Genomic DNA, 27704 nt, shown 5'->3' with positions numbered 1-27704 from the left:
TAAATCTAGAGATAAGCACATGAATATCCTACTCTAGCATACATAGACATATGGGTAGAATAGAATAGTCAATTGGAAGCATTAAACCATACAAACCATGAAATAATCAAGATTTATATATACATGAATATCAAGATGTATCATACAACACTAATCCCTCAATAATACACAAGATTAGAGTATAGAAAGCATGCTTGGGGCTAACTCTAGCCCCAAGAAGATGTCTAGCCACTCATGGTAGTGATGATCCAACCCTCAAGGGCTAACTCCATGGCTGCTCCTTGTAGATGAAGATCTCCTCCAATGGTTGCTCTAGCTTCCTCCCTTCTTCCTCTCCAAGAATAGCCTCCAAGATGATTTTTAATGTGTGACAAGAGACTCTAGACTCCCCTTCAAAAAGTGTATCATATTCCTTATATAGGTAGGTCAAATACACCCTATGATGAGCTGTGGTCGGGCAAGGCATATTCTCCAATGATTGGGTGAAGGACGGAATAAATGAGCTGGACTTTAACTTTTTCTCGCTGGAGGAAGTTCGATCGATCGAACTTTAACTTGGATCGATCGAAGATGGGTTCGATCGATCGAACTGCATCCTGGATCGATCGAAGTGGTCTGACTCCTCCGGATAAGGACAAGGCTGAGATATTTCGAAGATATTTATGGGGAAAAGGACAAAAGTGGTTGGTAGGCGTACAGCTGTGGATAAGATCAATCATTTGAATAGGACAAAATAGGGTTCGATCGATCGAAGGTGATGTTGGATCGATCGAACTTGGAATTTCAGCAAAGGCCAAGGTTGGACCTATCGAGAAGTACTGTGATCGATCATAGATGTTCGATCGATCGAACTCTAAGTTGGATCGATCGAACTTTTCAGCTGCACAACTTAATTCCTTTTTGCTCATTTCTTTCTCCACTTTGCTCTCTCCTTTGGTTTATCTCAGGATTGCTTCAATTAAGCTCTTATTTGGCTGAGTTAGTTCAATTTTGGGATTAGTGCCTGAAAATATAAATAACACGTAATAAGTCTAAAGCGGCAAAGTAAAATAGATAAAGGTACTAGAATGCTTAAGCTTAACGGGTTTAAATGCGCACTTTTCGGTGCTCATCACACCCCCAAACTTAAATATTGCTAGTCCCTAGCAATGAACTAAGAAGTAAAGGAATAAAATGAACAACTAAACAAGTATAAACTGGAAAGCAAGTAAAATGATAACACCATTTTCGTAGGGAACATGATTGCATTTAGCATATGCAACAAGCCTTTTAAACCCCTAGGTTACCCCTAGTGGACGAGTAAAGTCTCGTGAGGGTTTCCAGAAATGATACCCACAAATATTAAGCTCATTCTTTCAAAAGAGGCACCAATATTGCAAACAAGCATTGGGAGAAAACTACCTCAAGTATGCAATTTTTCAACCGTTTCTAAGCAATCTCCCAAAATTTCAATATCAAGCAAGCAAGTATGGTCCTCCACTCATCAAGAAAATGATCATGAAAATCGAAACAAGTCTAGAATCCATGTGAGAGGTTCGGCATCAAGTGCGTTGCTATCTTAGCCAACTAGAGAAGTAATCACATCCTTACCCTCAAACTAGCACACAAATCTAGTACCGATCATCAAGATAAGAGAGTGGACCTTTTATTAAAGCTTTATTTTTCTAGGTGCGCTTATTCTTTTCACTCTATTTTTTTTTTATTTTATTTTTTATTTATTGAGGATCAAAGATGGAAATATTGTGCAATGTGTTGATCTCTTAAGCTTTCTAGAAGATTTATGTAGCGAGCTTTAGGTCAATGACTCCCAAACCAGATGGCTTTAGGGCATTAGGTGTTAAGACACCTCAACGGACTTACAAACTCAAATCAACTAGGCTACAAATTAAGACAACAACCATCTAATCATTTCCCACTTCTCGCCTTTTGGGAGAAGTCCTCACTTTTTATTGCTTTTGCAACTTTCTTTCTTTTTTTTTTTTTTTTTTTTTTTTTTTTTTTTTTTTTTTTTTTAATTCAATTATTAACCTAGAGTTTGGGCCCTCCACCTTTTGGCGCGAGAAGTTCACTGCTTAATGAGGCAAGAATCCCGGCTACTCAATGAAAAGGTGTTGTTATCCACCTTTATCAAGAATGAAAGCTTTCAATACACTACTAGCCCAATTGGGATATAACCAATTCAATAATCAACAAAGCATGTACCCCACAATTGAATGCTAGCGTGCGCCGGTGCTAGTGTAGAATCCTAGAATGAATCTCAAAACAATCACAAAATCATGATGATGTGGACCACAAATGCAAGCAAGATATCAATCTTTTGAAAAAATTACTCCTAAATGGCATCCTCAAGGCATACAAGGAGTATTGGACTCTCAAGTCAAGCAATTTTTAAATTTTAAGCAATATAGTCCTCAAAAGATCAAAATCATAGCTAGAAATGGACCAAGTATAGAAATATCCCTCAAATACACAAGACATGCTCAAAATTTGAATTTTAAAGTAACACTGAAATATACACCAATACCCCCAAACTTAAATTGCACATTGTCCTCAATGTGTGAAGAGAACAAAGGAAAGAGTATACCAGTACTTTAGACATGAATTTTGGATTTTTTTTTTCTTTTTTTTTTTTTTTTGAAATGAATTTTGAAAAATCAAAGGAAATTAAATCATGAGATGCAAATTTCGATCGATCGAAGAGGATAAAGAATGTACAAGTTTAAGGGTTCAAGAGTTGATATGTGTTGGAACCTTGGATCGATCGAACTTGGAATTCGATCGATCGAACATGAAAAATTTTGAAAAGTCCCGAGAGCATGCATTTTGGAATATGGATGCAGGTCCAAAATTTTTCTAAGTGTTGGGACTCATGATCGATTGAACCACATGTTGGATCGATCGAAAGGTAGTTCGATCGATCGAAATGGTTTACGATCGATCGAACTTTTGAAAATTTGGAGATCCCGAGAGCATGCATTTTGGAATTTGGATGCAGGTCCAAAATTTTTCTAAGTGTTGGGTGCAAAATGAGAGCTGGATCGATCGAGTCTATAGTTGGATCGATCGAACCAAAGTTCGATCGATCGAACCAAGACTTGGATCGATCGAAATTATGCCTAAATGCTCAAAATGACTTGAATGCTCCTGCAATCCCTTACTCAGTTCCTTCCAATGTATATGAACCACAAAAATAGTATCTAGACTTCGCAAGATCAAAATGCAAGATAGAAATGAGGGAGGAATAGGGTTTTGACATCCTACGAATTTCGGTGCTAGTCTTTAACGTCTCTAGCAAGACCTTGGGCTCGTTCAGCCCGGATCAAAGATCTTGTAATGCATCCCTTCCTTTTTGGGATGAGAGATGTTTCGAGTCACTCCCAACAAATGGTTCTTAGAAGAACTTGTTGGGGTAAACTCAAAAGACGTCTTGAGTTCCTTGTCAAAACTTTCCTTGGGCTTCCACGCCCTTTCACAACAAGAGTTCGAAATCACTTTTCTGGCATGCAATGCTGAAGATGAAGATGAAGGCTTTGAAACATTGTTCATGCACAAAAGCTCATTTCTTTCACAAGCAAGATCATGATATTCCTTTACCACATTAACCTCTTCTTCATATTTGTCAAATGGATTGGGTGTGGGGTTAAAGATGTTCAACTTCACTCTCATGTGCCCAAAAGAAATCTTTATTATCCCCGTCCTACAATTTATGTTGGCATTTGAGGTTGCCAAGAAAGGACGTCCAAGGATAACCGGAATTTGGTTCTTTGGATTGGGCACCGGTTCCGTGTCAATGACGACAAAGTCAACCGGGAAGAAGAACTTATCAATCTTAATCAACACATCCTCAATTATCCCCCTAGGCTTCTTAATGGATCGGTTGGCAAGTTGTAAAACCACCGACGTTCGGTTTCAATTCACTTAGGCCCAATTTGACATAAACCGAATAGGGAAGAAGGTTAACACTAGCCCCTAAGTCAAGAAGTGCCCGGTTGATGACATGTTCACCAATGACACAAGATGTTGTAGGTGCACCGGGGTCCTTAAACTTTGGCAAAGTGTTGTGTTGTAGAATGGAACTCACTTGTTCGGTTAAGACCACTTTTTTTTATGTTTGGCTCTTGTTCTTCCGCTTTTGGGTGCATAAGTCCTTCAAGAATTTGGCATAAGCCGGAATTTGCTTAATTGCATCCAAAAGTAGAAGATTGACTGTGACTTGCCTAAACATATCCATTATCTCATTGTTCTTGGTCTTTTGTCTTTCTTTTGAAATGGACCCTTTCAAGGCGTCCGGAAATGGAGCTTTTTCAAAAACTCTTTTAGCATTTTCTTTTAAAGAATTTTCAGCATTGAACTTGTTCGATTCATTGGATTTCAAATCACTTTTCAAAGAAGAATCATGAATAACATTTTTCAAAGAACTTTTCTCAAACACAGTTTTCAACACTGTTTTCAATGAATCTCTTTAGAAATCATCTTTCAACTCACAATTTGAGGGCTTCTCATTCTCAAGATCATACACATGCAATGAAGGAGGAATAGTGTGTGGAACGGGACGGGTGACAACTTGAGGTTGTACCGGTTCACTCTCTTCATTAGGCATTTTAACTTGATTGTCTACTACCCTACCACTTCTCAAGGTTGTTACCGCATTGACATGCTCAACATTATGCCTTTCCAATGAGGATTTGGTTTCTACAACACATTTTTGTTTGATTGGGGCATTCACGTGCATCTTTCCCTTCTCTCTAGCATTAAGTGTTTCAGCTATTTGCCCTACTTGGGTTTCTAGCTTGGCAATTGATTGAGAATGAGAATGCAACAATTGAGTATTTGCTTCTAGAGTACCCAAAGCATTTAAAACCTTTTCCTCAAAAGCGGAACCTCTAGAATTTCCTTGAGAATATGATTGGTTAGGAAAATGAGAATTAGCAAATTGATTTCCTTGTGAGTTATATGGTCTTGAACCTTGGGATCCTTGGTTTTGAAGTGGAGGTGGAATGTATTTCCCTTGAAAACCGCCTTGGGAAGAGTTTGAGCCCTCCCCTTGGTTTTTCCAAGAAAAATTAGGATGATTCCTCCAACCGGGATTGTAATGGTTACCATAAAGATTGTTCCCTTGGTTCACAAATGTTGCATTAACTTGCTCAATGGGTTCATTTTGAATTTGTACATGAGGACAATTAGAAGTAGAATGAAGAACACTAGAACAAGTCATACATGATTCATTTTGAGCTCTAGGAGAATGGTTAGGAAAGGAAGACACTTGATTCGCCAAGTTTTGATTGATCAATTGATCAAACTTTTGAGATAAAGACTTCATCTCGGCGGTTATATCATTTGAGTGGTCAACTTGATGCAAGCCAACACTCTTCTTACCTTGAGAATTTCTACCATTCCTAGATGACAATGTTCTATGCAAAGAGTTTTCACTCATGCTCTCATAAAGACGCCACACGTCTTCCTCTTGCCGGTCTATATAAGAACCTCCCATTGAAGCATCAACCATGCCTTTATAATTGTCCGATAAGCTTTCAAATAAGAATTGGACCAATTGCCATTTAGGCATGTCATGGTGAGGACACTTCCTAAGCAATTCATTGAAGCGTTCCCATGCCTCGTGGAAAGTTTCTCCCTCCCCATGTGTGAATTCCCTAATAGCGGTTCTCATAGCATTGGTCTTCGAAACCGGATAGTACTTTTTCAAAAATTCTTGTTGCATTTCTGCCCAAGAAGTTATAGAAAAAGGCCTAAGGTTGTTGAACCAATACTTCGCCTTATCTTTAAGGGTGAATGGAAAAAGTTTCAGCCATAAAACTTCTTCCGGCATGTCCGTGTATCGAACGGTAGAACAAACTTCAAGAAACTCATCCAAATGCTTGTTAGGTTCTTCACTAGGAAGTCCATGAAAGTTAGGTAGCATTTGGATAGTTTGTGCTTTAATCTCATAATGGTGTGCTCTAAATGGTGGCAATTGAATGCATGTGGGTGCATTATACTCATTAGGCACATAGTGATCTCTCAATGCGAGTGGTGGATTAGCAATTTGAGGTGCAACATGGACACCTTGGTTATATTGAGCTTGATTAATGATGGGGGGTTGTGGTGCATACATTGGCCTTGGAATTCCCATTGGAATTTGGCCTTGTTGTTGAGGAGGTTGATGAATGTATGGCCTAGGCATGCCTAATGGAACTTGCATATTATCATTTTGCACATTAGGGTGAAGGATGCCTTGTTGGTCTATGTGACCAAGGTCTTCAACATGATCATCATTGAGAGCATCCATTGGTAGATTGGTTCTATGTGAACTTCCTCTTCCCCTTGGATTCCTAATAGTGGATTCTAAATGCAAATCAAGAGGGACAAGAGTAGGTCTCAATGAACGACGACCATGCATGCACAATGCAACACGAATAAGCAACTTTCTCAACAATGCAATTAAACTTCACAACCACAATTTTCAAATGCAATGTATGTCAGATAAATGCCTCCACGTGGGCCCCCGATTTAACTAAGGAGATTGAGTAAGAAGGTCTCACAATAGTCCTTTAGCACTTCAACTCCAAATTTAAAAGCTTAGCTTAGCAAAAAAAATTTTAGCAACTCTTCATTTTAAGCATTTTTCCTTTGCTTTGCTTTGCTCCTTAGCTTGGAAGTTCTTTGCTAGCTCCTTGCTCAATGCACTTTGTTAATGAAGAACAAACTTAATAAGTAATCAAAAACAGAAAATAAAAAGAAAGTAAAGACACGATCAAAAGAGTACTAATCCTAATTGAATTTCACAATTCAACGTTGCCAATTTAAAATCCCCGGCAACGGCGCCAAAATCTGACGACGGCCGTTCCAATACGCCAAACTAAATGTAGTGAATTTGTGGTTCAAAAAAAGCCTTTTATGTCAAATTTAAATTTATAAAAACCACTACCAACACCACTACTAATGTAGCAAGAGTGAGTAGGGATCGTCCCAAGGGATTATACGTGTTGGAATTTCAACTTCGACTCTAGCGTACCAAATGATTGCAAAAGAGAGTTGGGTTGGTTGATTAATTCTAGAAAAGAATTAATTAAAATGCAATAAAAATAAAACTAAGTAGAGATAGGGATTTAAGAGATGAGAAGAGAGGACTTAGGGTGTTGGAATCACCACTAAGCTCATGTAATTAACCACTTGCTTTCCATTAATGGGGAATACATTGTTGTGAACAAAATTGGTTCGACTAGCAAAGGTGACTCAACAAGTGTATAATGTCTAAACAACATATGAAGGGCTACAATATATCTATTGGAAGAGGAATATATTGTCTAGACAACATGTGAAGAGAACAAAATATCAAATCAAGTCATTAAACATTTCATTAAGCTCATAGTCCAAATAATTCACAAGGATGACTTAGTTAAACATGTATTGTCTAAACATCATGTGAGAGTCCACAATATATCTATTGGGAGAGAAATAAATTGTCTAAACACATGTGAAAGATACAACATATCGTAACTAGTCATTAATCCTTCATTAAGCTCAAAATTCCATTACACCACAATATTAGAGCATATGCTTCTTGCATTCAAAAACATGGAACATCAAAGAACAAGCATGAATTGTATCCCCCATCTAACACTACACTACAACTACACTACTAGCATGAAAATAAACTAAGGGAGAGGTACAATCCATCAAGGAATAAGTATGAACCATCAAGAGACATAACAAGAGCATTCCATTAAGCACTAATGTCTAGCCATCACTAGATTTTCAATCAATCACACATAGACATACAATTAATATAGAAAAATTAGTGTAGAGATCAATTCCCCAAATAATCACACATAAGACAACATGTAATTAAAATAGAGAATCAATAGAAGAATTAACCCATATGAATCATGTGAGACATAATTCCTAATTTAATCACACATAGACATGTAAATAAACTAGAGAATTAATAGGAAGAATTAGACCATGGAAATCATAGAAATATACCAAGATTCATGAAATTCATAAGGCTAGAACACTAATCACAACAATATATATAAAAATCCCCAAAAATAGAAATACAAGGGTTTAGATTACACAAGACTTAGGGCTCATCCAAGCCCTAAGTGTAGATCTAGTCAATCATGGAGGAGGTGGATGTAGTCATGGAATCAAGCTCCAAACATGGCTCCATCTTCTTCTTCCTTTTCTTCTTTTTCTTCTTTGAAGCTCTAGAGATGGAGAGATAGTGGATTTAGAGATGTGTTCTTGAGATGTGCCTCCACTTCTCTCTTTTCTTCTAACCCTAATCTCTAACTTTTCTAGAGAGAGAAATAAAAATTACAATTTAGAAAATAAAATGATAAAAAGCCTAAAGAATCCCTCTTTTACAAATGGGTCACTTCCCTTTATATAGAAGGTCCTTTTCTTAGTCGCTAAGTCTAGAATATATGCCCAAAAATATCTAATCCCGCAACTTTTTGGTAGACGAATTTTTGGGCGCGCATGGAAAAAGTGACAGCCTATTGCCAGCATGTCCAGTTCGATCGATCCAACTTATTTTCGATCGATCCAACTTTTTCGATCGATCCAACTTATTTTTCGATCGATCCAACTTTTTTAATCGATCCAACTTATCTGATCGATCCAACTAAAAGTTCGATCGATCCAACTTTTCAGCTTTTCAGTATTAGCTTCTTTTTGCTCCAAATCAGCCTCTTTTTGCTCCGGATCGTCGCTAAGACTTAGTTTGACTCCAAAAAGGCCTTAAGAACTCATTTTTAGCCCATTTTAACATTATTGACCTGAAATAGACAAAAACACAAATAAGTACTAAAACGGGTAAATAAGATAGATAAAGGTCCTAGAATACTCAAGCTTAAGGGGTTTAAATGTGTACTTTTCAGCGCTCATCAATAGAGAGGGGTAGTCAAAACCTCTTTAGCTTGTTTCCATATTTATTTTTGGTATCTTTAGTGCACAAATAAAATATCAACGATATAGGTAATTACAAGTAGGATTCGGATAATAAGTAGGCCAATTTGATATCATTACTCTATGTTTATATTCATCATATCTCATATCTCAACTCTCAGTTCCTCACAACTTAGGAAGCACAAATATTTTCACGAAGGCACCATGGAGGTATCAGATACGTGTCCAGTCCCGATACACCTAGGATATGTTCGGACACATGTCTGATACTCCGAATAAGTATTTAATTTTTAAAATAAACTTTTAATTTTCGGATGCGACAGGGATACTTCAATGATACTTTTTTGGATAGGGTTGGGATACGCCAAGGATACTTTTCAAAGAGTTTTTTTTTTTAAAAAAAGTGATGCAAATCAGCTGGATTTTTCCCCCACTACAGTGAATGTTTAAGGCTTTAAGTTTATTTGATGTTTGACGTGTTGTGAAATGAAATTTTGTATTTTATTTACTTGTTTCTCTATTTATGAATTTATTAATTGTTGCATTTAAATTCATAATATTATAGGAATTAATTAAAAATATATATTTTTTATGTAAAAAAAGTATATATTTTAAAATTTTTGCAATATCCTGCCTTATTCGTATCATTTTTTTTTTTTTTTGCTCGTATTTTCATGTCTGTATCTTCTTGTTAACTCATACCTTAAAAATAAATAAATAAATAAATAAACCTCACAAGTCTCATCATAACGGGATGGTTTTTTTTTTTTTTTTTTTGTCCAAGGCAAAAACAACCACAACACAAGGAACTAAAAGAACCACAACCAATTAAGACCCACCCTCTACCACCACAAAAGGGACGACTGAAGGAGGAATAGAAGACAACCACATATCCGACATAATCCCAGATTGCGAAAGAACGGCCAAAGCATAAGCCACCCGATTACCCTGACGACGCACATGAGTCAATCGAACAGATGAAAATCGTTGCAAGTCTTGAGCAATATCAAAACAAATAGAAGCAATTTCTGACGAGCAAGACAGCTGACATAACACCCCGTCCACCACAACTTCAGCATCCAATTCAAACCATACGGAAGAGAATTGCAAATCTATAGCGCAAAGAATCGCACGCTGACAGACCAACACTTCCGCCTCTAAGTTGAAGCAGCAGAGAAGGGACGAAAAATAACCGCACGAAGCACTGCACCCCGAAAATCCCTGAAAACAGCAGTGCCACCCCCTTGCGAAGACTGCCTACAAAAAGCTGCATCAAAATTACACTTAAAAAAATCCGATGGAGGGGGACTCCACGACTTCACCAACTCACCAACTAGCCGAGGTTGCACTGAAAATAAGAGGGAACGAGCATCATGAAACTCCCAAAAACTAACAACAGCCTTTTGCACCACAACCTCAGGCCGCCATAAAACCCCCCCAAAAACCAACCGATTCCCGGCCTTCCAAATACCGCAGACACAAAAGGAGATTAGGCTAAGAACATTCACAAAATCCGAGGAGTCCATAGCCTTATGCACCAGAAAACGCCAGCCTACTCGGAACGAAGAAAAAGACAAAGTAGAAAAATCAAAGCGTAACAGAGATAACTTTCACACTTGAAGAGAATGAGGGCAAGAAAAGATAAGATGCACCACAGACTCCTCCTGCAACCCACAGCGAGGGCAAAGAGGAGACACCGCATACCCGCGAGCCAGCAACGCAACACGAACCGGCAAAACATCAAAACAACATCGCCAAAGGAAGTGTTGTACCTTAGACAGTGTCTGGTAGCGCCAAATAGAAGACCAAGAACCAGTAGGAGAAGCAACCCCCAAAAAAGAAGTCCTGGATATGGCCAACTAATAAGCCGATCGCACAGAAAACTTACCCGACCAAATGATCTCATCCAGTTTATCCCATCGACTAATGTGAATTTTAAGAATTTCCTGCACTGTAGTGGGTGACAAAACTTGAAACAAAACATCCAGCTTCCACAAAGACGTAACAGGATCAATCAACTCTGCCACAGAAGAAAAGGGAGTAGGAACCTGGGGTGGTGACAGTTTGTTAGGAATCGTAAGGACCCAATAATCATTCCAAACATCCGTGGATAGGCCATTTCCAATCAACGATCGGACCCCCTGACATAACAAGGCCTAAGTAGACCAAATACTACGCCATCCCAAAGAAGGATTATAACCCAAAGGAGCCTCCAAGAATGACGAAGAAGGAAAATACTTTGTTTTGAAAAGCTGATACAATAATCCCTGTTTTTGGACCTGAAAATGCCAAGCATGCTTAGATAAAAGAGCCAAATTGAAAGCCTCCAAATCGCGAAACCCCAGACCACCCGAAGGTTTATTCCAGCACAAGAATTTTCAATGAAGCCAATAAATTACCTGAGATTTATCTTTAGAACACCACCAAAAAGAATGAATATACTTCATTAAATCATGACACAACGTAATGGGAAGCTTAAAGGAAAACATAACATAAGTAGGCAAAGCACTCAACACTGCCTTAATTAACACCTCTTTCCCACCTGTAGACAGAGTTTTCGCTTTCTAAAAAGATAATCGGTCCTGGATTTTAGTCAAAAGGAAGTAAAACACATCCCTCTTGGAGCATCTCAAAATGGCCGGCACCCCAAGATATCTATTATGAAAACCCAACAACGACAAGCCCAAAGCACGACTAAGAGATCGCCTCAATGGCATAGGAACATTACGTGAGAAAAAAAACTAAGGATTTACTAAAATTCACCTGTTGCCCAGATGCTCGCTCATAATCAGCCAAAATGCGTTTCAACACACCAACTTCTGCTGAATCAGCAACACAAAACACAATAGAATCATCAGCAAAAAACAGATGAGACACAGACGGCACTCCCTTACAAATACAAACTCCAGATAACAATCGAGCTTCCTGGGCCCGCAAAATAGCCAGCGAAAGAGTTTCAGCGCAAATAATAAACAAATATGAGAAAAGAGGATCGTCTTGACGCAAACCCCTGGATGGGTGGAAAAAAACCACTGAGTGCCCATTAATTTTCAAAGAGTAAGAGACCGTGGAAATGCAGGCTGCGATCATTTGAATCCAATGGGCATTTAAGCCCAACCGGGCCAGCATATGAAGTAAAAAATCCCACTCAATCCGGTTATAAGCTTTACTCATATCCAGTTTCAACGCTAACCAAGCCTTACTTCCCTTACGCTTATTTTTCAAATAGTATAAAATTTCATGTGTAATTAAAATATTATCAGTAATATCACGACCTGCAACAAATGCACTTTGGGAAGCACCGATAAAGGAGCCAATAATCCCTTTCAAGCGGTTAGTCATAATTTTCGCAATAATGCGATAAGACACATTACATAATGAAATGGGTCGGTAATGACTAGCTTGCGTTGGAGAGGGAATTTTAGGAATTAAAACAATATTGGTATGATTAAAACTGGTCAGCAAATTCCCAGTAGTAAAAAAACTAGAAACTGCCCCAACAGTGTCCCGTTTAAGAACCTCCCAATATTTCTGATTGAACAACGGGGTCATCCCATCAGGGCCAGGAGCTTTCAACGGTTGCATAGAAAAAACTGCCTGCTTCACTTCCAACTCTGTCGGGGCCAACATTAAATCAGCATTCATCTCATCAGAGATCCGGACCGGCACATACCACAAAAATTGATCAATAGTTAAAGGAGAAGAAGACTGAAACAAATCCTGAAAATAACTCAGAAAGAATGACTGAACGGCATTCTCCTCAACCACCCAGTGATTCCCAGCATCAAAAACCTCGGAAATGGTATTACGGCTTCTCCGCCTTTTAGCAGTGACATGAAAAAATTTAGTATTATGATCCCCCTCTTGTAACCACAGGAGACGAGACTTCTATTTCCAATACAATTCTTCGTCCAACCAGCAAGATGTTAAAGAATGTTCCAATTGAACCACTTCAGCATAGCAGTAAGTAGAAGTTCGAGCTTTCAGCTCGTGAAGCCGAGCAACCATACAATCAATTTGAGCTCGGGAATTAAGATTACGAAGCTTTGCCCAATGAATAAGATCGGCTTTACAATGCCGTAATTTCTGAACCCACTAAAATTGAGCTGAACCACGGATCGGAGTAGACCAAGCTGAATCAATAAGCTGTCGACAGTCATCTGAGAGAGTCCTACCAGCATCAAAGTGAAATTGCCGTTTTCAAGCCCAACGCTCAGGGACAAATGTCAGAAGTAAAGCATAGTGATCAGAACCAATCACAGAAAGATGGGATAAGGTAGCTAAATTGATGTGCAAGATCATACTAAACCATCCCAGTACATCCAGGACCGTTCAAATATCCCTAACGTTATACGTGGGACCGAACTCAACCATTCCATTATCTCATGCTATTTTGGCACAAAGAAATTATTGGATAATTATGGTCAAAGGCAACTAAAAACATGGGGCTATCATTCTATATTCCAAGAACATCCTAAGCGTCTAAAACAATGGACTTAAAAATAGTGTGTCGATGGGTTAATCTTATAATCACATGATTTCCATCTTTCAGGTGAATTCTTATATGTAACCATATACAAGGGTTCATTTATCCACGAATGTATAATTGTTTATTTATTTATTTTAGGGTAAAGTGTAATAAACCCCCTTTAACTATACTCCAAGTGCAATTAACCCCCCTCTACTACAAATAACCCCCCTCAAGTATGGTCTTGGTGTAGTTTTAGGACAGAGAATATTTTTCAGGTCATTTCCAACTACCAAAAATTAGAAAAGTCTAATATACCCCTTCATAAAATGTTGCCGCATCACACTAAAGAAAATAAAATGCCAAATATTTATTTAAAAGACCATAATGCCTTTGGTTGATGGTTGGATCCAATCCCTACCAAACATGCCCCAACTTATTCTCCATCTTCATACATCAATTTGATGAAGACGCTGATTTCCTCTCCACCACCACACTGAATCAAAGATCAACTCTAACATCACCTACACAACGAGGTTTCCACCGAGATTGTTATTGCTTACCTAGAAACGGCAGCTTCATCAAACCGATGAGTTTCAGAACAGCGATTAAACTGTAGAAGCTTTTGTACCAAATTGTCAACTTCACATTAGCAGAGCAGAGAGAAAAAAATTTGAACCCCAAATCATTTACAATCGTTGTGTGCAAGCTTTGCCCTCACTGTTCTAATTTGGGGGTTCATCGCGTTCTTCTGTTGGTGGATTGTTATACTGGTCGGTATACCATAGTCGCCGAGTGACTAATTGGGGCATTGCCGTTTAAGTTTTTGGTTATTGGTTTGGGCTTCGTCGTTTGTTTATGGGTCTCGGTTCACCAACATCATGTTGTCCCTAGGCTGCCTGATCTCACTGTTGTACATCGTCGGTGGGTGGGGCTGACTTGGCCGTGAATGACTCGCGGCGACGAGCTTGGCGGGTTTGAACGGCAACCGAACTTATGGTGAGCAAGGAGGCTTCGGACGGTGGAGAGGATGAAAATGGTTTCGGCGGTTTCGGCTTTGGATGATGTCGACTGTGATGGACGGCGGGTGGTGCAGCGGCGGTGACGGACCGGCCAACCGTGAGGAAAAAATGCGACGGTGGAGAGGAGCGGCCGGCAAGGATGAATCTAAGCTTCTTGTTCTGTAAATGGGTTTTGATTTTTTTGATTTTTGATTTTATTTTATTTTTGGAAAGAGGGGATACGATACATAATGATTTGGAAAGAAGGGCGGGGAGGGGATTGATGCGATACACACCGATATTGGAGGAGCACCACAGATCGATGGAGGAAGAAAACAATGAGTGAATTAGTTAGGGCTTGTTTGGGTCCAATGGTGTTTCATGGGCATTATAGTCTTTTAAATTGGATAAGGGATGGATGGTCATTTATATAAATTTGGCCTCTGTAATACCCCTAAAACTTAAAAAGAATATAATCGGAATTTTATTATTTATTTTATTGTTTTCAGTATTTATTTTAATTATGTTTGAGGTGCTTACGTGGCTAGGTGTTGATGAGTTTAATTACAATAATTGATTATTGATTTGCATTTATTATTTACGATTTGAATTAAATGGATTTAATTGTTTTATGTGAATTATTTGAATTAATTAAATTGTGAATTTGTATTTGTTCTATTTAATTTCCACTATGGTAGGATTAGGTTAGGGTTTTAGTGTTATTATCACCTTCAATTATGCAGCCGACGTTGGTATAATATAGGTTGGTCTATGGGCCGGATAAATCATTTAAGGTTTAATGGAACCTAGAATTGGTGGTCTATAAATATACCAGTGATGTTCTGCCTAAGGTTGAGGGTTGTATTCACGATATAGAAAAGGCAGAAGTAATTTGGGAGAAGTCTGGGAAGCAACAGAGAGGGAAGAAACAGAGGGTTGGCCGGAGACTTTAGGACGACGTCGGTGTAAGGCAAGTTCTAATCCTAACTCTATCCCATTGATTCGTGTTCTTTGCATGTCTAACACAACTCCAGGGAACTGTTAAGGATTAAAATTAAACTGGATTTCTTGTACCTCTGTTGTTTTAAAACTGATTGTAGTTGTAATATGTGTACTGGTTGTTTTAATTGTCTTCCTTGTGTAACTTCTATTTAATTCGTGTAATCTGATGAGTAAGGATTCTAATTCGTTCTATAACATGTTGGGAAGCATTAGAATTGATTTAGGTTGCAAGTTTGATTTGCTGCAACAGTCGATGCTCAAGAATGCTTAAATTGCTCGTATTAAATTCTTTTTGCAAAATTCATGTATTAAATTGAGTTTGGTAATTGAATAGAGAATTCAATAGATTCTAGAACATGTGGAAACTTTGTTTAAACATCTAAGAACCTTAGGATTGGAAGACAGTTCCTCAGAAATTCACCGGACGTGGAGACGATGAACACACAGGAAGAGAGACGGCTCAAAGATTAAAGAACAGGTTCTTTGGAAACAAAGAGCAGGCTCTTAAAATCAAAGAGCCGGCTCCAAGACTAGGAGAGCCGGCTCCTAGCAAAAGAGAGCAGGCTCTTCTTTTAGAAGAGCAGGCTCCTTCAAGGTTTTCCAGTTTTTGATGTTTCGGCGACCGTTTGGGCTACGAGGGTTGGATTTTGGAAATTTCAGATCCTGTTAGAAGGTATAATTGGGGTTTTCAGTATGTTCTAAGGCCATATTAAAGTTTCTAAGGGTTGGTTAACTGGATTAAAACACTGGTGTTTATAGTAAAACAATGCATAAATTGTTAGAGGCAAATCTGGTTACCGTTTTTGGAGATGTAGAGGTTTAATTGCCTTTAATCTAATCTAGCAGATTACTAAGGATGGTTACACCATGTTAAACATGGAATTGTGGTAGGAACAAGTATGCCTAAGCTTTAATTACTGCTAGCTATGGATTAACTGTTATATAGAACTTAACTCGTTTCAGTTTTGAGCATAAAGACATGTTAAGTCGATTGTTGTTTTGATGTCGTATTAAATTCCTACTGTTATAACAATCTGATGGGATGCTATTGGGTGTAAATTAGACTCCTATGATTAGTTTTAAAAACCAAAAGAGTGATAGGAATGATCCGGTGAAGGAACAGAGAAGCTGAAACAGAGCAGAACGGAGAGAAGGCTCACAGGGGGAAGGAGAGCCGGCTCTGGAATGCCAAGAGCCGGCTCCCACCTGATTAGAGCTGGCTCCAAGGTTGTATAGAGCCGGCTCTAGGCTGTTTTGGAGCCTGATCTACTTTGCCAAGAGTAGGCTCTTTCCAATTTGATGGAATTTGACGAGTACTGTAATGTTTTTAGCTACTCTTTGGGCACTTGGGGTTCTTGAACAATTTTAGAATTTTAATGGGGTTTTCATTAATTAGTTTAACCTATAATCAAGGTCTTTAATTGCATAAAATACCCCTTTTGTGTTAATGGAATTAATAGTACGCTATTTAACAACTATGCGTACGGTTAACGACTGGAAGGCAATTAATTATCTAGTTTAATTTGACACTTTAAGATGCTATAACATGATTCTAAATTAGGTTTTAGATGCACGGTGGAGTCTTTTAATTAGTAAATTGGACTTGGGGCATAGGGTATGGCTCCGTGTTAAAGGATAAAACAGAATACGAGTATAGCACTTAGTACGCTGTTACCGGATGGAAAGAACTAAATTGCTTAAATTAATTTAGCAATTGTTTGGATTATAACATGATTATAAAACTGGTTTAAATGCACGTTAGAGTTGTTGATTTATTAAAACTGATCTATGCATGCTCTGGATGCTGGTTGTTGAACTATTACACCGTTTCTTGCAAATACATGGTTTAGATCTTGGATTTAAATTGCTGAAATTTTAATTACTTTTCTGCAATGGTATGAATATTTGGTTTAGTACTGTAAATTACTTGCTTATTATTTATGTATTGTAATTTACACGGATATGGAGGATTGTATGCACCGATATGGGACGGTGACATACTAAGTATGGTTTAGCTCAAAACGCTAATTCCTACCTTATGGTTTTAATTGCTGAATGGTTTTACCTATTTTATCAATTATATGGATTTTGTGGATTGTATGCACCGGTATGGGACGGTGGCATACTAGGGACCGACTGATTCAAAATACTCAGTCCTACCTATTTTGGAATAAGGGTGCGAATTATAAAAACATAATTCTCCTTATATTTAAGTCTGTGCGGTTGAATAAACTGAACGACTTATTGGATCTCTTGTATAAGTCTGTGCAGCTGAATAAGCTGAACGATTTATTGGATTTCCTGTGGATGGATATGTATGGATTTTAAATATATTTTTATGGTACCACGAGATGAGCTTGAGTCTCAGGCTCGTTGGTTAGGGTGCGTATATGCAGTAGGATGCGTAGCTGGATATGAGAGGTTGAGGTGTACCCTGTTAGGTCTAGGTACTCATGCCCACCTATGGGTGCGTTTTCGCATGTTACCTTCTATTCAGGTTGATGCCCTCTCCATAGTCCAGTGAGAGTCCTGTAGTGTGAATATACATATCTACGGACTATTTAGTTATTATTGAGTTGGTTAGAATGTATATGCGTATCGAGTCTCTGCTTAGATTGTAGTAGGTTAGAACTTGTTCGTGGGCCTGACCCACCTTTATTTTTCAGGTACTTGTCAGTTCCAGACTTAGATTTGATCGTGCTGAGCGGAGACTACTACTCACTCTTCCGACGACGTAGAACTTTCCTCCATGGTTTACTCTGGATGTTCTTTAAGTAGCTTCCATTTCAGTTTGGATTATTATTAGGGGTCCATTAGAGATGGATTCCCGAGTTGTATTAGAATTGGAGAAGTTGGGTGTATCAGACTAATTATTTATTTATAAAATTTTATTCTGAGGTTTCCAGTTTTGATTTTATCATTCTAGTTTCATTTCAGCAATTTATTTATTCCTGTTTTTTAATTATATTCTGTGTTCATTTATTACTAATTGGTTTGATATCCTCGGGTAATCGGGCGTGGGCCTGGCCAACCCGCATCCGGAAATCCGGGGGTATCACAGCCTCTCACATGCAAGACTGGTTGCTAGATTGGGTAAAGTGCAACAAACTAAATAGTTTAAGGGGTTTTTTTTGCTCATTGGGGTATAGTTTAGGTGGGTTTAATGCACTTTACCCTTTATTTTATATTGACAAGAAAGTTGTGCAATCACTTTGTTCACATAGATACTTGAACTTTAAACCTAGGAACGCAAATTGGGTTGGGTAACCCGGACCCAATTCGAGTCCAGCCTGATTTTTCGTGGGCTTAGGCAATCATTTTAACAATTAGACTCGGGCCTAGCTTAAAAATCTCAACCTAAACTTAATTAGGGTTGGATTTAGGTTGAGGTGCTAACAACCCGGGCTCAACTCGAACTCGAACTCGAATTTTAATAGTGTCTATATATATATATATATATATATTTGTTTTAAATACATTATATATAGAATATTCAAATTAGCTTCTTTTGTTAAATCTTAATTTATTGTATGTATTTAAAAGAATTAATTTTTAAAAATTTGTTTGTCATTTAATAAACAAAATTGTAATAAGTTTTTAATTAATTTATTTAAGAGTAATTTAATCTAGATCTGAAACTAATTCAAGATCACATTAAATTTTGTGGAGATTGGCCATTTGTGTAACCCGAATTAACCCGACTTTCTAACCCAAAATCTAAGTTCGAATTGCAAATCGAGTTTAAAAGTAGAAGGATGGTTTGAGTAGTTAGGATAAAATGTATAGTTAGAATTGGGTTTAGGTTGGACATGATTTCATATGTCGGTTTGGGCTCAGCTGTACCTCCAACCAACCAACTTGCCAGAATTACAACCCTATCTAAACCTTCTATTTGGACAAGTAGGAGAGGATCATTATACTTCAACATTTGGTATATCAACGGTAGTTATATATATTTTAATATACATAAGTCTGTGCATAGAAGCCAATACTTCAATGCATATTATAATTAAAGTATTGTATGTAAATTTCTACTGAATATGGGTAATTAACTCCAAAACTAGTATAACAAAATTTATAACCACACACACGAATAGGCCAAAGATATATTAATATATACGGTAATATATATAACTATAAACATATACATCTAAATATTCACTTGTATGTATATGTGCATATTCTAGCTATTTATTTATTCATCCAATTGGAAGGAATGGGATGGAGTGTCACCAAATATATATATATATATATGTATGTATGTATGTATATATATGTATGTATGTATGTATGTTCACTTATTTGTCTTTGAAATAAAATTAGAAACGAAAATGTTTTGGAAAGTAGACATATGCAAGTATAAAATTAGAAATTTTTGTGATGATATGATGAATATAAAGCTGTCAAATAAATAAATTAAGAACCTGATTTCAAACAGTGAAAAATTCTAGACAGCAATTGTTGTCGAATTTTTATAAACATATTTATTTGGCCAAAAATTTTGAAATTTTTCAGAAAGTAATTAGACATACAGAAGAACCTTTGGTAAAAATTTCATAGCAATCGGAATATTATAATACCTTAGAGAAATTAATGAATTTCAACACAATAAATTGACGCCATTTTGTGACTCATATTAACTCAAGTGTAATTTTGACATTTCAACAGATATGATATTTTACAATAAAACTGATTTTAATATTAAGGAGCAATTTTGTCTTTTTGAACCATTTAAGGCCACGTTTGGAAGACAATTCTGATATGGGATGTCATTGTTAAAAAAATAGCCAACTTGTATATGACTGTTCATATGGCAAATTTCAGGGAGTATCATTATACTTTATCCTAATAAAAAAGTTAATGAGAAATTATGTATGAGACTTGTTAGTGAGAAAATAATAAGAAAGAGTAGGCTTAGGTAATATGAACATATTTATAGTAACGCGGACTTATAGATGCATTAGAGAAGAAAAATGATTTTCGTAGAACGCTAAAGCTTTGGTGATGAGAGATGGATTGTTGTTGTCGAAATAATGGGATTACTTAGATGTTGATATTGAGAGTGATTGCCAATCTTTGATTATGTTTCATCGCTCAAGACTGTTGATTGGTTGTGGTCCAAGATTTGGTAACAAAGTAGCTCGCGGGAGTAAACATACTTTGGGTAGGAAAATTGTTGGTGGAAATTTTACATATTTCATAAAATAATATAAAAGATAATACATCAAAACATTATGATTCAAGATAATGAATAAGAACGACAATGAATAATTAAATAATAATTTTTTTTATTAAATTCAATAATACATCAATTGAACGATATGAGTATAATGATAAATTATAATTTAACAATATATATGAATAATTATGCAATAGAAGATTAATATACTATTATAAATTAAGAATGAAGACTATAATAGTAAAATAGGTAAGCAAGAGCTAACTTGATTGTTAAGGCATGTGTAAATACATTGACCTAAAGTTAACAGTCCTCCCCTTTGTACGAGTATTGGCGAAATTAGTCAGTTCTAAGATATAACCCAACTATGAGCTCGCAGTGGCGTCTTTTCCATGTACATGACCACAAAAAGACTAGGTTAAAATCTATATATATATGTCTTGTTACACATAAACTCAATATCTAAAATACTCTCAAATACACAATACATATATACTTATATGAAAAATAGAATGGAAAGATGAAAGTCCTATTTTTTTTTTTTTTTTTTTTTTCAAGAGTCTCACTCACACTCATATATATATATATCTTCACACTTAAATATACCTTTTCTTTTTTTGTTTTTTCTTTCAAGAGTCTCACTCACACTTTTATATATGTGTATCTTCACACTTAGATATATCTTTTCTCACACCCAACAAAGACATGTGACCCAACAAATGACATATGACCATATATATATATAATATTTAAGTTGCAACGTTAAATGGTCAAATAAATATACAAATAACGATGATAATTACGATTGATACAATAGACACCATAAAAATAATTTAACTTATACAATAATAACCATCATTATAAATATAATAAATAATTATATTAATTTTTATTTTTATTTTTATTAAAATATCCATAACAAAAAAAAATCCAACAGAAGACAAGGCTAAATAAAGGTAAAATGACAATACTATTTATTTACCAATGAAAAGTGCTCAATTAAATCCTTAATTTTCGAAAAAAAAAGGTGCTCAATTAATAGGATGACACGTACACTCTAAGAAGATGGTTTCTTGACAAAAAATTGTTCATATTTTATTAAAAAAAAAAAAAATTAAAATATAAGTTGTAACGTTAGATGGTCAAATAAATATACTAATAATGATGAAAATTATGATTGATATAATAGACACCATAAAAAAATTTAACTTATATAATAATAACCATCATTATAAATATAATAAATAATTATATTAAATATTATTTTTATTTTTTTATAAAATATCCATAACAAAAGCTAGGGGTAAAAAAAAAAAAATCTAATAGGAGACATGGCTAAATAAAGGTAAAAATGACAATACTATTTATTTACCAATGAAAAGTGCTACATTAATAGGATGATACATAAACTCTAAGAAGATGGTTTCTTGACAAAATATTGTTCATATTTTATTCAATGAAAAAAATTAAATCACCAATTATTTCATGATAATTTCAATAGGCAACATATATAAATAACATGTCAATTGTCAAAGAATAAAAAATATATATATTCTACAAACCTGTCTTTGTTTTCAGATCCTTTTCTCACCTCGACTTTTCCTTTTTTTAATCATCCAATGGACCCCACAAGCAGGAGGATAAAGAAAGTGAGAGTGAGAGATCATTAGCTCAAGCTTATTTCACTAAATTTTTGTTGTTTTAAGCTGGTTTTAATTGGAGCTAGTGATGGACACTGAAGAAGTTGCTTCAGCTCAGAAAGAGAGAAGTATCAATGCCAGAAGGCCCCTTGAGAGGTCCGAGATCGTCGAAGATTTGACCTTGGAAGAGGGGAGATTGCCCTTAATTCCCTTCTCATTGCCACCTCCTTCTGTCACACTTCTACGAAAGGTGAGATAGCGAGAGTTCACTAGTGTGTGTTCGTGTTCAAGTCTCCCCACCTTCTTGAAAAAAAGACTGATCGATTGTTTTTTCTTTTGCATTATTGTGTGTGTGTTTTTGCACGTATATGTAGTACTGAAGATGATGACTAACCATGCATGTTGTGTTCTTGCCAAGAGCAGGTGGGAGCTGAGTTCATAGGCACTTTCATGCTCATCTTTGCAGGAGCATCCACAGCCATTGTGAACCAAAAGACACAAGGCTCTGAAACCCTACTCGGCCTCGCCGCCTCCAATGGCCTGGCTGTCATGATCATCATACTGTCGACCGGCCACATATCGGGAGCCCATCTCAACCCTTCTGTTACCATTGCCTTTGCAACCTTCAAACACTTCCCATGGAAACTTGTAAAATTTGCTAGCTAGCTCTACCTAAGTCCCAGCATGCATGCATATCCCTAGTTACTATATATATTTTGTATATACACTTGACAATATATAGGGTTCAATGTGATGGTAGGTGCCGGTGTACATTGGGACACAAGTGATGGCATCATTGGCTGCATCATTTGTACTCAAGTTGATTTTCCACCCTTCAATGGGTGGAGGAGTCACTGTTCCTTCTGGGGACAATGGACAAGCTTTTGCTATGGAGTTCATTATTAGCTTCATCCTCATGTTTGTCGTTACTGGAGTGACCACCGACTCTAGAGCTGTAAGCAATCCTTATTCCATGTGTGTGTGTATATGATAATACTTGTCTCCTCACCATTGAAGTAGAACTCTCTCACGAGGATGATATACGTAGCACTATAATGCTCCATAAATAAATGAAATAAAAGTCTCATCCCTATCCTCACTTGGTTCCATCTTCTCCTTCTATTTTTATGTGAATAGGGACTGATGCGAACGTGATGTCAACCACATTAACGACAATCAATTCACACTCACATAAATTAATCAGAGTTATTCAAATTTAAGATTCCAAATCATTTTCCAATCTTTATTGATATGAGTGAAGAGGTAACTATTGTACTCTTTGTTTACTACTCTCCATTTCCGACTTATGTGTTAGTACATAATTGGTCCGGGATTTCCGGACCAAGTAATAATTTCTCAACATTTTTTGATCGCATTACAGGTTGGCAGGCTGGCAGCAATCGCAGTGGGATCTACCGTCATGCTAAACGTATTAATAGCCGGGTAATGTCAAATCTCTCTCACCATTCGAGCCTAAAATTGAGATTCAATTTTTTCATCCAACCACCGAATTTTTTACTCTCATATTGTTACATATCAGCTTTACTTAATCTTCATAATGCGACATATAACATCTGATAAGTAAATGAAAAAAACAAAAAAAAAACATCTGTTAAGACATATATAAATGATTAATTAGTTACACCTAGCAGACAACAGTTTAATTTTGTCGACCGTTTACATGTTACATAACAATTTTATAGATTCTTGCATCAATCAAGTTATTTTTTCCTGGCACTTGTCATGTATAACTAATTTACAGGGTTAATTATATAGTAGTGGATATTTTGGACTCTAATTGCTTTGGACTTAGTCCTAATAAATCATATAAATTTGTAGGACTAAAGGGACTTTGGCCTAATTGTATAACTTCTCCATCGTCAAAAAAGAGGGGAGGGGTTCGAGCTCTGGCGTGGGCAAAAAAGTGTGTGTGTGTTTGCTTTACCATAAATAATAAAAAAAAATAATAATTTTGTAGGTGTGGCCACCGATAGGATTATGCATCAATCTTATTTTGATTCATTCTCAACGGATTGAAAATTTTTGAATTCGCCATTGATCCGTGAGATAATAGATCGGATTCATAAAATGTCGGATTAAATCGGATTTGCATAATAGGGTTTTTCCTAAATATTGTTTATTTTTAAACCATAACCCAATTGATAAAATTTTAATTTATCAACATTAAGTCACATATTTAAATGATTATTAACTAATACATTCTTAGAATCCATTAAATAATCATTAATTAATTAATTAAATAATTAAAATAACTAATACATTCTTTGAATATATATATATATATATATATATAAAGCTCACGATGAAATTAGACACGAATTATTTGCCCATCCTATAAATTTGTGTATTCTTGTTGTTCTTTTATTATTTAATTTTAACAGTCGTTTCAATCTCTTCTTCTGACTCTCTCACAAACCAATACAGAGAGCTAGCGCAGATTTGTTGTGGCTGAGCGGGGTATTCGGGCCACTGAAATTTTTTATTTTTGTATTATATACACTTAATTTTTTTTTATTTTTTTTATAACTAATACTTCTTAGAATCCATTAAATAATGATTAATTAATTAATTAAATAATTAAAATAACTAATACATTCTTTGAATATATATATATATATATATATATATAAAGCTCACGATGAAATTAGACACGAATTATTTGCCCATCCTATAAATTTGTGTATTCTTGTTGTTCTTTTATTATTTAATTTTAACAGTCGTTTCAATCTCTTCTTCTGACTCTCTCACAAACCAATAGAGAGAGCTAGCGCAGATTTGTTGTGGCCGGGGTATTCGGGCCACTGAAATTTTTTATTTTTGTATTATATACCCTTAAATTTTTTAATTTATTTTTTTATTTTTTTTATAACTAATACATTCTTAGAATCCATTAAATAATCATTAATTAATTAATTAAATAATTAAAATAATTAATACATTCTTTGAATATATATATATATAAAGCTCCCGATGAAATTAGACACGAATTATTTGCCCATCCTATAAATTTGTGTATTCTTGTTGTTCTTTTATTATTTAATTTTAACAGTCGTTTCAATCTCTTCTTCTGACCCTCTCACAAACCAATAGAGAGAGCTAGCGCGGATTTGTTGTGGCTGAGCGGGGTATTCGGGCCACTGAAATTTTTTATTTTTGTATTATATACCCTTAAATTTTATTTTATTTTATTTTATTTATTTATTTTTTTAACCATAAAAATTTGAAATCACCTTGAAATTATAGAAAAACACCATTATATAAGTTTGCCAGCTTGTAAAATTTTATAGGTTATCACTGTAGAGGAGTGTATATATAAAGTATATATTAAGAGTAGTGATACTCAACAATTGTAATGAATTGTCTAACAGAATAATTTTTAATTGGCTATTTATATCAAATACAACTAAGTGAAAGATTTCACTTTCTTATTTGTTGCATTATTGGCCTATTAAAAGAGTAGGTATAGTAATTTACTGCAACTATAAGATGTAAGAATCATTTTCCATATATAACTATATTTATTTAGTTTATCTTCCCCTCAAGAAATTCGTAATATATGGGGATGTGTGTACGATTTTTTTTTTCCCCCAAATAATTCACAATTTATTTATATATAATAAATTACTAACTAAATGAAACTGCAAAGTGTGATGAATTTGTTAAAATAGAAGGTTATATACCTACTCTAACAAATATACTAATATTTTGGAACGATTTGCTATTAACATGATTTTATTAGAGTAGACGAGCTGACGAAGTCTGCAGACGTTCCACAATGAAAAATATTATCTCAGTTGGCTAGAATTCGTCAATTAATTAATATTTATTCTAGCATAATTTAGCCTATCAGGTGGTGGGTCGCAATCGCTTTTCAACTGCCGTGACAACTACATGTAGAAGCAAAATATCTCTATATATGTATGTATGTGTGTATATATATATATATATATGTATATAAATAGTGGTAATAAACCTGCATGAAAGCATGGTATACTTGTATTTTGACATATATAATCGTAGTTCAAAATTTTCAATAACCAAAAAGTAAAAAATAAATGACAGCAAAGCTGAAGAAGTAACCAAAGGACCAATTAATTTAACGGTATCACCTTTTTCTCCCCTTTGTGAGTTCGGGGTTCAAACCTTAATTCTATGACCATCATATTACATGTTTGAGATCATAATATATATATATATATATATATATATATATATATAATAACTAAGGTGTAACTTTTATTCATATAGAGACCACTTTTTGTTAATGTAAATATCACTTTTTGTCTTAGTAAGAGTAAACAATGCTTTTTCATGTTTTTAATTTTTCGAAGATGTTAAACTTTGACTCCATTAAATAACAAATATGAGTTATTAACACCATTTATATGTAATAATCTCATATATATATATATTATAATACATATTTGGACACTTTCGATTAAATTTATGTCTTGATGACATCAATAATCTCCGCTCACCTAAAATAGTTGAATATAAATACATATAGATACATATGCATCTGACTTTTAGACTACTTATTATTATTATTATTATTATTATTATTATTATTATTATTATTCACACACAAATCATTTAAGTGGTAAACAAAGCAGAAACTCAACATTAATGGTTTCTTACTCTTGGAGGCTCTTGTATGCTTTGTAATGGTATAGGAAAATCACAGGAGCTTCAATGAACCCAGTGAGAACTCTGGGGCCCGCCATAGCTGCAAACAACTTCAAAGGGGTATGGGTATACCTCACTGCTCCAATCCTGGGTGCGCTGTCGGGGGCAGCTGTTTACTCTGCTGTCAAGCTGCCAGAGAGAGAGGACGATACATAGCATAACCTTTCAACACCACAACATATATATATATATATATATATATATATATATATATATATACATGCCCTTATAAATATTTGTGTATTAATCAAATATATATAAATCAAGCAAGAGGATGATGGTTGGTGGTTGACTTAGTTTAAAAGGGAATCAGAACAGGTGGTATTGAGTGATTTTATTGTTTTCCATATTTTCCTTTTTGTGTTGCAGTTTCTGCTCTTTAGCTATTGTTTTCTTATTTGGGTTTTCGATTTGCTCTTTAATAATGATGTAATATATTTATTATCAATGTATTTGTTTGATCTTAAGCATGGTTATGCATTCCATATGTTTAGCATTTTAGACTGCCTTTAGTAGGGTACTTAATTTGTAATGATCCGGTCATTTTCCTTTCTTTTTGGTAATTTTTTTTTCGTCCTTTTTCTTATTTTGTCTTTTTCCCGTTTATCGTTTTTTCTTGCATAGCTTCATTTTTCGTGCTCGGATTTAATTCCGGTTTTGTATGCATCCATGATATTTGATTTCCATAATAATTGTATTTTTACTTTCGTAGAAAATACGTTCTAATTACTTACTTTTTCATAAAGTGTATGGATGCACATTTTTTTGTAAACATTCTTGATTTTTGGGATTTTAGT

General features: G+C 35.4%; 1 long non-coding RNA gene across 1 annotated transcript; it reads left to right on the top strand.

Annotated features, from left to right (window-relative positions):
* Positions 1-22635: 22635 nt before the first annotated feature.
* On the top strand, positions 22636-27390 carry LOC132286963 (uncharacterized). Its single transcript, XR_009472904.1, has 2 exons — positions 22636-23643; positions 26895-27390. It is a non-coding gene; the product is annotated as an uncharacterized LOC132286963 (long non-coding RNA).
* Positions 27391-27704: the final 314 nt, after the last annotated feature.

The sequence above is a fragment of the Cornus florida genome, unplaced genomic scaffold (genome assembly GCF_030987335.1).
Source record: "Cornus florida cultivar Cherokee Brave unplaced genomic scaffold, ASM3098733v1 CherokeeBrave_3.0.0_Hap2_Chr11, whole genome shotgun sequence".
NCBI classification, from domain to species: Eukaryota; Viridiplantae; Streptophyta; class Magnoliopsida; order Cornales; family Cornaceae; genus Cornus; species Cornus florida.
Note: the sequence above shows the minus strand (reverse complement) of the source record. Positions and strands in the feature narration are given on the sequence as shown.